Below are 13,249 nucleotides of genomic sequence, written 5' to 3' on the forward strand. Positions count from 1 at the left end.
GTGTGTCTTATTATGAGATTGATGCTAGCAAAGCAGAACTATAGAAACAATGTTAACTAGACCAGACTTAACACTTCAATGAGGTATATCAATTTCTTATGCAATGCAGCTGTGAACTCTGAGGTGTTGAAAGAAATTGCATATTTGCATAAGCTTGCAAATGATAATCAAATACCACTTTTTCTTCCTTTGATCTGGCTGATGTTATGTTTTATGTGATTGTGACTGACACAAACTTTTTTTAAAAGAGTATTGTAATCGTAGAAACCTTGCTTACAAAGGGTTACAAAATCAGAGGGAAGACAAGGTTTAATTTAAACCTACCCATTTCACTTTTGCTGCCTAACTTGATTGGGGTATTTCCCTGTTAAATGAAATCTAGGGAATAAAGTAAAATATTTTAGGAATCAAAGAAAATATCATCCCTTATTAGGAGTACAGTCGCTGTGACTATGGCGAGAGTGTAATCAGTGTTGTGAAAACAATTGTTGTTTTTAGAATGTTGCAGCTGGCTCATCCTCTTTCGCATGTGAGTGGGGAGGGGTGTTTGTTTACCCTGATGGACTGAACTAGTGGTCAGTCATCGTGGGGACATTTCAGCAAAAATTTCTGCTCATTTCTGCATCTTACAGTAGTGTTGGCTTTGCTTGGAAACAGCAGTAGTAGTAATAGCAGCAGCAAAATATCTCTGATTTTGTTTTCTCGGTACGTTTTGCATGTTGTTGAGAGAGATTGTGACAGGTCTTTTCAGAGCGATACAAAAAAGATAATCTCTGGACTGAAACAATGTCATTGTGCATTTTCAACTCGAGGCTTTTTTCCTCATCATAACGTGAGAAGTCAACACAGACTATGAACACAAAGTAATACAAAATTAGTAATTTAAATCCTTTCATTCACACTTGAATAATAATTATTTTATGAGAGAATGTAGAAAGCAATGTTTGTCACATATGTCAACTAAAGATTGTGAAAGTGTTTTCTCCCACCATAAAACTCAAGAGTTCTCAGAAACATGAATTATATATATAAATTTGGAAGTGAAACTTATTTTAGCCACTGAAGTCCAGTAATGGATTTTGGAGTCAGGATTTGGTCCATAGCTTGGTTTTAAAGTTGTAGAAATAGGTTCCATCAGCCCCATCGTGTTACACATTGAGGAAAAATAATATACCAGAAATATATTTTAGTCAGAAATTGAATAAGCTGGTAGTTATTCCATAAATATGTGATGACAGAGCCATTCTCAAAGTTTCTGTGTACAGTTTTATACAGCAGATAATTACCATGTACAAATAGTTGCACACAAGCTAGGAAAGGAAGGACCTCCTCGCCCCCCCCCCGAATTCTCAGGACATAAAAGAATTCATTCTTTTAGGTTACTTAACTCCTTAACTCTTATTTGTGAACAAAGAGGCTATTTCCTTGGCTCGAAGTGTCTTTAACTCATTTCTAATGTTTTATACAGCTGAACTAACAGACTCTCTCTTGTAATTTATGATTGCCCTTGTAGTTGTTCTGAGTCTTCTTGTAAGTCCTCCTAACCCACTTCTCTTGTAAGTCTGGCAAGTATCTTTGTTGTTTATGTGGCAAACAGATGCAAACAATATGCCTTTTTTCCACTTGGCACTTCTTATTTGACTATTGCTCTGGTGTTATTACCTCTAATAAGAATGGGGAAAGTATAATTTTGAATTGGATGTTAGGAGCAGTTAGCTATATGTAAAACAAAACAACAACAAAAAAATACAAGCAATACCTATCGAAATTATATTATTAGGTATATGACTTGCGCTGCAAGAGAGAAGCATGGCAACACACCTCCAGGTACTAATATAATGCAGAGAAGGGGTAGCTAATCTCATTAAGTTAAAAATTACGAAATGAAAGCTGCTAAACAAGCTGAATCACGCTGCAGCAAGAAGGGCTCCTGGAAGAGGCCTGCTGTAAGAAGCAGTTTTGGTTGGAGAACAACTTGAGGACAGACCCGTGCCAGTTAGATCATACTTCGGTATACTGGGTGCAAACTCAGGAAGCAGGATGGGGCTGGAGATGGCAACACAGCTGTGCTTAGCACACAGCTACGGAATAGGTTGTAGGGTCAATGTGCCTGTGTAGCCTCCCAGTCATGGTACTGCAGGCCAGATTACTGAGAGAGAACAATTCACACTAGTTGTTTTGTGTAATCTACCCCTGCTCGTTCTTCCTTGTAGTTGGCCCGAGGTAGGTGCACTTCATGTCAAGCCTTGCCTTTCCTTGTAGTGGACCTTGTTTTAATGACTGAAAATGGGCTCTTGGTTTTCAGAATCTTGCAAACGGTTGCTTTAACAGGAGCAGAGGGGACTTTTAACAAAGCAGCATAGGGAGGTTAAGAAGTTTCTCAATTTTCTTGCCTCCTGCAGTTTTGAATCACATGTAGTTGATCACATTGGTGTATATTCTTCTTCCAGTTTGTTGATATATAGCATAAAAGGAACAAAATCTGTCCAACCCCTGCTTCATGTGACATGCTGTTAGTCATATCTGTCTTCTCAAACTGTTATCGCTGAAAGGTATTCTCTCTGATTCCTGTTAGGCAGCTTATCTGCAAAACATGCTTGCATTTGCAGCTAAGAAGCAAGAATTAAAAAACACACAAAAAATACCAAAGGTCAGTACTTTATCAGTAAGCTTTGGAACAACTTTTTTTTCTTTAATTAAGTATCTTCTAAAAGAAATCAGTGCTGAATATCCTTAAATGGTTTCTTATGCTAATTGCTTTCTGCAGGATTAGTATTTTGTGCTCCTATTTTCCATGCCTTGGCTTAATAACTTGTGGTTTCACATAATAATCAGCATTTATTCTGATTACTTCTTTACTAGGATATTTCAATTTAAAAGTAATAATTTATTGTTATCACCTAATTAAAATTGAAAATAAGTTCTTGAAATTGTTTCTGAAAGGATTTTGCGTAGTTTGTCTCTGGAAAATTTATTTCTCCTTTTGTCAGGATACTCAATTGACGTATTAGTCATTGCATTACATAATAATTATTCACATAGTAAAAAATCATATTCCTAATCTGAAAAGTTTGCTATGTTTTTGTTTTTTGTTACTGACAGTTGTCTTTATGATTATTAATGACCCTTTTTATCGTAGAGTTTTTAACTTGCATATGTCTTATTGTGCTCTAATATCTTGGTTATACTGGAAATCTGTGTCATCTCTTCATTACTTTTACTATTTTACACAAGAACAAGATGCCAACATTTCTTAATAGGTGTCTTTATTCTACTGAGGTATCTTTTCATTTGTTGAAAATCTCTGCTGATGTATCTCTTCTTACACTTAAAGACGATTTTGCTGTCTTCCACTAAATACTCTCATTTTCTGTATGCCTTACTTTTAAGTTTTTGTGTTTTTGTATTTTTCTTTTGAAAAGGCTGACTGCAATGAACAGCTACTATTTTTGGCCCACAGTGATTTAACTTAAAAAGATAGCCTTTTGGCTATTTTTCTTCCATTTTTTTTTCAGAGTTTCATTTTGTGTTTTCTATCCATCATACACACTCAAAATTTACTTTACGCATATTTAGTCTGTATTTAAATAAATCTAGAATTTATGAGTAAATATAGTAGCTACTATGTAGATAGTTTCAGTATGTCTTGACTTGTTTCTGTTTCAAGAGCTAAATACTGTATAAAAGCCATTAAAATGAAACACTATTTCAACAAATTACTGTTTGGTTATTTTCCTTCTTCATCTTGTTAATTAACATCTCCCCTTTCTTACATGTTCTTGCAGGTGTTAGCAACTCAATATATTGCTGTATTTAAATGTTTTTCATATTTCTTCACAGTAGGTGAGATGAAAGTGAGGTCAAACAGTGTTTGAACAGTGAACTTCTGTGCTTCCTCCCGCTCCCCTTGCACCACCACCCCCTGTGTGCTTGTCATGGGTTGTAGTGTTAGGGCTTTTGTAACTACTGCTCTGTATTGGATCAGTCTTGATCAGTCTTGATTTTTTTTTTGTTAAACTTCTTCTTTCCTTTTTGTTTTTCCTCTGTTTCTGTAATGTGTCTGATCTCAGGTGTATGTGTGTGTGTATCTAAATAAATCATAGAATCATAGATGATCTTTAAGGGCCTTTCCAACCTAAACCATTCTAATTCCAACCCCCTGCCATGGGCAGGGACACCTCCCACCAGACCAGGTTGCCCAAAGCCCCATCCAGCCTGGCCTTGAACACCTCCAGGGATGGGGCATCCACAGCTTCTCTGGGCAGCCTGTGCCAGGGCCTCACCACCCTCTGAGTGAAGAATTTCTTCCTGATATCTAATCTAAATCTACCCTCTTTTAGTTTAAAGCCATTGCCTGATTGTCCTATCAGTACGATCTTTGACCGAATCCCTCCCCAGCTTTCCTGTAGGCCCCCTCCAGGTACTAGAAGGCTGATATAAGGCCTCCTGGGATTGTTTTTTTCTCCAGGCTGAAAAATGCGAACTTCCTCAGCCTGTCCTCACAGGAAAGCTGCTCCAGCCCTCCAGTCATCCTCCTGACCTTCCTCTGGACTTGCTCAAACAGGTCCATGTGCTGGGGGCCCCAGAGCTGAAAGCAGGGCTCCAGGTGAGGTCTCATGAGAGCAGAGCAGAGGGGGACAATCACCTCTCTTGACCCTGCTGATTATGCCTCTGTTAATGCAGCCCAGGACATGGTTGGCTTTTTGTCTGGCAAGTGCACAATGGCGGCTCATGGTGAGCTTGTTATTAACCAACTCCAAGTCCTTCTCATCAGTACTGCTCTCAGTCTATTCTCCGCCCAGCCTGTGTTTGTGCTTGGGATTGCCCCAACCCAGGTGCAGGGCCTTGCATTGGCCTTGTTGAACCTCACGAGGTTTGCACAGGCCCACCTCTCAGGCCTGTCCAGGTCCCTCTGGATGGCATCCCTTCCCTCCTGCGTGCCGGCCGCGCCACACAGCTTGGTGTCATCAGCAAAGTTGCTGGGGGTGCGCTCCATCCCACTGTCCATGTCACCGATAAAGATGTTACACAGCACCGGTCCCAATACTGATCCCTGAGGATCACCACTTGTCACTGGTCTCCGTGCCTCCATTTCCCAGTGTTCAAAATATCAGTTAAAATAATTACTTTAGTAATAAATTAAGCCGGACTGCAACTCCTGAAAGCCAGATAGTGTTGTTAGCATATAATTAGAGGAAGAGAGTGTTCTTTGCTAAATTTACATCTTCAGAGAAGATAAACTAGGAAGTGTTGTTACAGATATTTAAAGTAAATTCTTTCTTTAAAGAGGTTGCAAAAGTTGCAACTCCATAGTAGTAGTAATTTGCTCTGCTGTTTTGGTTGGCTTTATAGCTAGCAAACTTCTACTGAAATGTATGTGTTAAGATTGAAGCCTGGGAAGTTAGAAGAATTTCATGATCATAGGTTGGTTATAGTACAGTGTCATTTGGAAGGTACTCAGCATGACAATAGTTGTAACTTCTTACATTTCTTTAACTCTACCTGCAAGATTATCCAAGCAAACAGACCAGAATAAAACCCTTTTGTATTACAACGTTTGTAATTTGAGTTCATTTTTTCTAATATTTTCTTCAGTTATTTAATTCTCTTTACACCCACTGGCAATACAGTAAAATACAGCAAACGTTTCAATCTCAGCATGTCTGAGAAGTCCATATTTCTTTAAAAATAATTTTCTTCCTCCACTCTGTGTAATTAGAGTAGTTCAGTTGGAAGGGACATAGAGCGATCAGAGTCCAACTGTCTTGACTGCGTCAGCGGTGACCAAAAGTTAAAAGGTGTTATTAAGAGCATTATCTAAATGCCTTTTGAACACTGGCAGGCATGGGGCATCACACCATTTCCCACAGTGTTCCCCTGGAGAAACTGGCTGCTCGTGGCTTGGCCAGGCGTGCGGTTTGCTGGGTGAAGGAGTGGCTGGCTGGGCTCAACGAGTCGTGGTGATGGGAGTTCAGTCCCATTGATGCCAGCTGCTGGGGGCATTCACCAGGGTCCGGTGGTGGGGCCAGTTATTTAGTGTTGGCAGTGGTCTGGAGGAGGGGATCGAGTGCACCCTCAGTAAGTTTGCAGACAATTCCAAGTTAAGTGGGACTGCTGATATGCGTGAAGGTAAGAAGGCTCTGCAGGGGGATCTGGGTAGCCTAGATGGATGGTCTCCATACCGTTGTGTGGCATTTAACCAAGGCTGAGTGCTGGCTGCTGCATTTGGATCCTGACAACCCCACGCAGCAGTATAGGCTTGGGGAGGAGTGACTGGGAAGTTACCTGGCAGAAAACAAGCTGGGAGCCAGCAGCGTGCCTGGTTTTGGGCCCCTCCATGTAAGAAGGATATCGAGTTGCTCAAGTGTGTGCAGAGATCTCTTCATCTCTCCCCCTTCCTTCTTGCAAGGAAGCTGGCAAAGGGACTAGAAAACAAGACATACGAGGAGTGACTGAGAAAGTTGGGGTTGTTTAGTCTGGAGAAAAGGAGGCTGAGGGGAGACCTCATCGCTCTCTACAGCTACCTGAGAAGAAGCAGCAATGGGAGTGGTGGTCTCTTCTCTCAGGTGACAAATGATAGAACACGAGACCACCGCCTCCCTCTCCACCTCACCTCCTCTGGAAGTTGTAGAGAGCAATGAGGTTGATTCTCGGCCTTTTTTTCTCCAGACTAGACAACCAAAGTGTTCTCAGCTTCTCCTCACAGGACATGCCTTCTGGCCTTTTTACCATTTTTGTTGCCCTGCTCTGGATACATTCAACTGTCTTAATGTCCCTTTTGTATTGTTGAGCCCAGAACTGCAGGCACTATTCAAGGAGAGGTCGCCCCAGTGCTAAATGTAGTGTGAGAATCACCTCTTTTATGTCTAGTCTAAGCAGGAAAAAGTGAAGAGCATCATAATTTTTACTTCAGGATACAATGGTGCAGGGAGAGAAGCCATACACATCTGCATCATAACCTTCACAACTGTGCAAGTCATAACTTTAGCCATTTGATTGATCTGAAAACATCAGTAAATATCTGCATTGATGTCATTTGTCTCTCTCACATATGGTAGTAAAATTTTAGGTGCCCTGACATTTAATTAGTTCTTCATTGTAGTGGAAGGCTTTACAGTTATTAATTCCTTTGCTCTCACAGTAAGACCAAGGATTGTTTAAATTAATCTTTTGCTCAACTAGACATCAGAATACACAGTAATAGGAAAAGCAAAAATACATTTTTCAGTATCCAGTCTAATTGTAATCTAGTGCAGACTCGCTAGTTTTAGTTTTCGTGTTTATCATTGCTTGATGAACATACAGTGTGTGATATCAGTTGTCTGGCATTATATACGTTAAAGCAACATAACCTATATAATTCCAAGACAAATTGGTACTGAATTGCATGTTGTTGTTATGTAGTTTTGGTGTTCTTTTTTGGGTTGTATTAAACATCTGTGTTTTGATTATACTTACCTGGTGGAAATTATTCAACCAAGAAATAGTTTCTGGAAGTGAATGGACAAAAAATGTAGTTGGAATCAACATCTCCTTTGGGCAGAGAAAACGTAGGTTTGCATCGTGTTCTTTTTAAAAAAGCGTTGTTCATTTTGACTTGAGCAGAGACTCCTGTTCCGAATGGCACCCATCATTGAGTTAAGATTTTGCTGTGGGGAGGGTGGGTGGAAAACACTAAGATTGAACAGCTGCAGATTCCATTAACAAACAAAATAATCTTCCCCTTTTTTTCAGTTCTGGAAAAGGAGGCAATATCTTAAATCCTTGCTTCTCCACCCCTTCTTTTGTGAGCTATGGTATTTGGTATGACTTGATTAATGAATATGGGACATTATAGACTATACCAAAGAGCACTAGTTCCTGGTTTGTGGACTACTTTCAGTAGATACCTGTAACTTGAGAAGCTCTTACTTGTATTTTATCAATTACAGCTGCATGGTATAAAGAATAAAATTAGTTCTCCTTTGTGCTGAATCCCATGGAGATTAATATCATCTAGATTAAAATCATTGATCTGAACACCACTCAAAAATAAATGCTTACTTGGCATAATCTTTAGAATTCCCATGTTATGCTCATCTTCTTCTCAGCAAGATACGGAGTTCTGTACTAATTCTATTTCCAAAAGTATTGTAATATAGAGGATTACAGTGTGGACCGAATCTTCAACTGATGCTATGGGATTACTGTCAGAAAAAGTATAATCCAAAAATTATATCTAAATTCCTGTTGTGCACACAAAATTTACTTTGGTGGTTTCCTGTATGTGATCATCAAAAAATCACAGGAATTGCACAATATTCCACAACAAATTGCAGAATTCAGTTAGTTAAAAGTTTTTTTTGTGTGTCAGATAAAGTTTTAGCAGACCGTATACCCTTTCTTTTATTGATTTCTGATCAGCTGTTCAAAAATCATCTTTAAGCCTGAACATATTGTAGACGATATCATTCAGAAGGATTTTTTCACTCTGGTTGAGTTGGGAGAAAGAAAACTATTCTGTGATGATGAAGTATTCTTGTTTTTTTTTTTTGTTTGTTTTTCTTAGGTATGCTATCTCCTTTTCTTACCTGGTAGTGTCATGAAAGCTGAACATATGCAGGTGCTATGTGAAATCTGCAGTATCGTTATTAAAGGAGACTCAGGGAAGAAGTTCAGTATTCCCCGTGATAGCCATAGATGCTCTGAGGGAACAGCCTTGATTGTTCCCTCTGCCATTGTGCAAGCAGTGCAGCAGGGGAGGAAATTACTGGGATTGTCTTCAGTGAGGCTATTCAGAAGTTTGAACTTTCTATAGTCCCTGAAATTTTTGATCATCAAGATTAAGAACTGATGTGCTGTAACGAGTGGCACATCCTGCTTGTAAGTCAGTTTATGGAGGCTCAAGGCGGTATAATTCATCCTGTTTTTATGGCCACTGTCTCTTCCACTGTTAATCAAACAGAAAATTCATAGCTACTTAGTTCATTAGCAGCAACTTGAATTTGTGCATCCACTGAGGCATTCACATATTAATCTTTCTGCAAATATTTTGCCATATTGTAGGAATTAGCTGTCATCTCCAGAAAATGGGTTGATGCTTTGTCCCTGTGATTTTGGTTTCTTTTGATGTTCAGTAAAGAAAACACAGAACCTAAGTTAGAGTATGAAGTTCTCATAAGATACCTAGATCTGGTGAATACTTTCTGAAACATCAGTATAGTGTGTTAAATATGCCTCCTTTAGAGGATACCATTCTTCACACATACAAACAGATTGAAATCTAATTTTTTTAAGGAGTATTACTGGAAACTTCTACAAGAAAAAATGTGAAGGCTTCAAACATGAAGAAGCACCCTTTGAAATTAAAATTTAATAGTTCAGATTGTGCAGAATGCCTAGAAGAAAGACAGAATTGTTACTGCAAGATGTAACTTTAAATCCTTTAAAAATAATTACATTTTCCTGCAATCAAAAGCCGTGCATTACTATTATTATTTACTGTTTCTTGCTGCTGTGTTTTGTCAGTATGAAAGTGTAGTGCTTATTATGATGGTTATGTTTACCAACTTAACCTGGAACAGAGGCTGGTGTAAATTAAAGGGAGAACTACTGTATCTGCTTGTTTTAGAAGTACATGGAAGAGAGCTTAAATATGAAAAGTGTTTTCTATCAAAGCGTACTTCTAAAGTTTGAGATATATCTATATATCTAAAAATACTTGTTAAGCTGTTATTGCCTGGGAAAGTAATCACAGTAGAGCATATTTCTCTGTGTATCCTGCTGTGCTGCCTTCCTGATAGCGATTATTGGTTAGAAACGGCCTCACACTTGTTTTAACACTAATGCAAAACTACTCTTGTGATACAATGAATGCTCACTGCCAACTGAGGAAAAACTTGTGTGGATTACAGTTAGCGTTTTACAGGAATTTGTTGTGATAGAGGTGAGAAATTAGGGAAAAGCTTTTAAGCCTGATCTTGAATGTTTAAAAAATTTTGTAGCTCTTACTGCTTTAATTATGAGCCTTTACTTCAGTGATTCAGTTGGAAGTCTTATGTTCAGTGTAGGCATAGACAAGGTTCTTTCACAGCTGGATGTTTGTGCTTGGTTAGTGCTGGCATTGAAGACAGGAGTAAAAGGGTTTCTCAGACATACCACCAATTTTTCTTTTTTTGTGAAGTGCGAGCTAAATTTAACTTCTCCAGCGCCCTCAGCGCTCGGCCACAAACTGCGATTCAGTCCTGTTTCCTGTCTTTCCCAATCCATGAAACATTTGGGAGGAATGCAGTGCAATCCTACTAGCCTGTGAACTGATCATCAGACATTAGTTCTTCTCAAAGGCTGGAAACACTAAAATGTCAGATGCCTCAAAGTGGCATGGAGCTCAGTAGCTGAAATGCAATCTGTAAACTGTTTTGGATGACTAAGTCAATTCATTCACTTCAATTAATTTTTGTTAGATTGCCTGTGTGTTCATTTGATTTTCACAAGTTCAACTTTGAGTTTATACAGAGGAAGTGATCTCTAGCGTAACTCTAGCCCGTTAGGTGTAATTCCACATGAGATTCCTTGTCTGGTCAGGATCCTCCTTTCTCTACATCATAGAGTTTATCAGCAGCTTTCCTGTTTAGCCAGAGATACCGAGGGAAGTGACAGAAAGGAACTCTTTGTTTCTCTGATATTCTGATGTTGGAGATAAATGTACCTTGCAGGTTGACCTTACCGTTTCATGTGTTTTTTTATAATGTTTTATTATTTTTTTTTTAGTGGGAGAAGCTCTCTAATGCTTGCTCCTGTGGACAACTATGAATTTTGTGGCTCAGTATTTACATTGCTGGCTTCCCCTGTTGTGATTCTTTCTTACTGGGTTTAGTAGCCTTCCTTTTGCCTTCATTTTCCTAATCGACTGTTCACTTGCTTTCTTTTGCCTTCTAACACCAATCTCATCTACTTCTGGTTTTCCAGTTCTCTTCACAAAATACCTGGCAAATTGTACTTTCCTGCTCACTTCTAGCAAAGGTCCTGGAAAGGGTCTTACCATGTATTTACAACATTTGCTTGGACTTTATTTTCTGTTTTCTGCATGCATTCAGAATAACTCTTTGTTCCATTGAAAAGATTAAGGGCAGTGTTTGCCTGAAAAAAAAATTAATGAAGCGCCTAACAGAGCTATTATTCATTTTGGAAACCAGTTGCTGTGGTTGCCATAGTAATAACAAGCCCTTTATTAAAGCTATTTTCTATATGTTCTGCCTGTATTATAACGTGCAGCTGGGGGAGCTGCAGATCCATGAATCTGTTCTCCGGAAAGAATTTTCTAGTTTTGTATAGTTAAATTATCCAAGGAATTTATGTTATAGGAGCATAAAACATGTAAATCTAGTTTATCATATCTATCGTGGAATTGTTCATGCAGGCCATCACTTCATGTAGCCGTTTACAGTAATCGCAATGAAATAACAGCTGTATCAAAAATGAATAATGCATACAGAGAAATTGTGAACTCCCTTAATATCCCCTGATTTATTTATTTATTTATTTGTAGCTGATAGAATGATGAGCTTGTAGTTCCACGAGAAATGCTTGTAGACTTTGCTGTTCCCCCATGTGTGTGTTAGCTGTAGTGGGTAATAACTCTGGTAATAGCTCTTGGGGTTATAAAGCTGGTAAATTAATGGTGTGTTTTCTTTGTATAATGCCCTATGAAATATTTATGGAATATGAAGGATCTTTACATCAGCATAGTGTCCTAAGATTTCCTTTAGAATAATTGCTTCAAACATTTTCTTCTTGAGAGAATAAGCATGCTTGAATGTATTGTAGTAAACCAGCTAAAACCATGTTTTTCTTCACCAAATTAAACAAATTATGTCAATTTGAGACATTTATGCACAATCTTATTATCTCTTAGAAATAAGACATCCAAACCCAAGAGTGTTTCTGCAAAGTATATGCTGTCTCCTACGCAGAAGTGACAATTGGCTAGTGATAGCAAAGGGAGATTTTTTTTGGTGTAATATATGTGGTGATTTATAAATATTTTGATTGGTCACAGAATTATATAAAATGATAAGCCAGCTCAACGATAGAGTAGTAACTGGGCTTCATAGTGTCGATTCAGAAAGTAGCCTTTCAATCTGAGAGTTTTTTTCATAGGATCGTGGTGTGGGTTGGAAGGGACCTTAAAGACCACCCAGTTCCAACCCCCTGCCATGGGCAGGGACACCTCCCATCAGACCAGGCTGCCCAAAGCCCCATCCAGCCTGGCCTTGAACACCTCCAGGGATGGGGCATCCACAGCTTCTCTGGGCAGCCTGTGCCAGGGCCTTGCCACCCTCTGTGGTGGTTTTACTCAGCTGGGCAGCTGAACCACAACCTTTCTCTCACTCCCCCTCCTCAAAGGGGGCGAAAATACGATGGAAAGGGCTCAAGAGTTGAGATAAGGCCAGGGAGATCACTCAGCAATTACTGCCATGGATCAAACAGGATCATCATAAGGAAGATTAATATCATTTATTGCCTGTCACAAGCAGACTGGAGCAGTGAGATACTAAAAGCAAACTAAAAGCACCTTTCCCCATCCACCCTCTCTTCTACGTCCTCCCCCCGAGCAGCACAGGGGAATGGGGACTGGGGGCTGCGGTCAGTCCCTGACGCTTCATCCCTGCCGCTCCTTCACGGTCACTCCCTGCCCCTGCTCCACGTGGGGTCCCTCCCACGGGATGCCGTCCTTCCTGAACTGAGCCTGCGGGGGCTGCCCACAGGCAGCAGCTCTTCAAGCACTGCTCCCACATGGCTCCGTACCACGGGGTCCATCCCTCAGGTGTGAACTTCTCCAACTTGGGTCCCCCACGGGCGGCAGCTCCCCCCAGGCCCCCTGCTCCTGCATGGGCTCCTCTCCACAGGCTGCAGCTCCGGCCTGGGGCCTGCTCCTGCGGGGGCTCTCCATGGGCTGCAGCCTCCTCCAGGCCACATCCACCTGCTCCACCGGGGGCTCCTCCATGGGCTGCAGCGTGGAGATCTGCTCCATGTGGGACCCATGGGCTGCAGGGGGACAGCCTGCTCCACCAGGGGCCTCTCCAGAGGCCGCAGGGGAACTGCTGCTGTGTGCCTGGAGCACCTCCTGCCCTCCTGCTGCACTGACCTTGGGGGCTGCAGGGCTGGTTCTCACTCCTCTCTCCCAGCTGCTGTTGTGCAGCAGTTTTTTTTTTTTTATTTATTTTTTATTTTCTTTAACATGTCCTCCCAGAGGCACAAACAGTGTCTG

The 13,249-nt window shown here is 40.3% G+C and overlaps 1 protein-coding gene across 2 annotated transcripts in view; it reads left to right on the forward strand.

The window, feature by feature from the left end:
- The window catches only part of TBC1D22A (TBC1 domain family member 22A), a 175,410-nt gene that overhangs the window by 7,284 nt on the left and 154,877 nt on the right, over nt 1–13,249 (forward strand). The gene's annotated exons all lie outside the window — the stretch shown is intronic.

Source organism: Cygnus olor, chromosome 1 (assembly GCF_009769625.2).
Source record: "Cygnus olor isolate bCygOlo1 chromosome 1, bCygOlo1.pri.v2, whole genome shotgun sequence".
NCBI lineage: Eukaryota > Metazoa > Chordata > Aves > Anseriformes > Anatidae > Cygnus > Cygnus olor.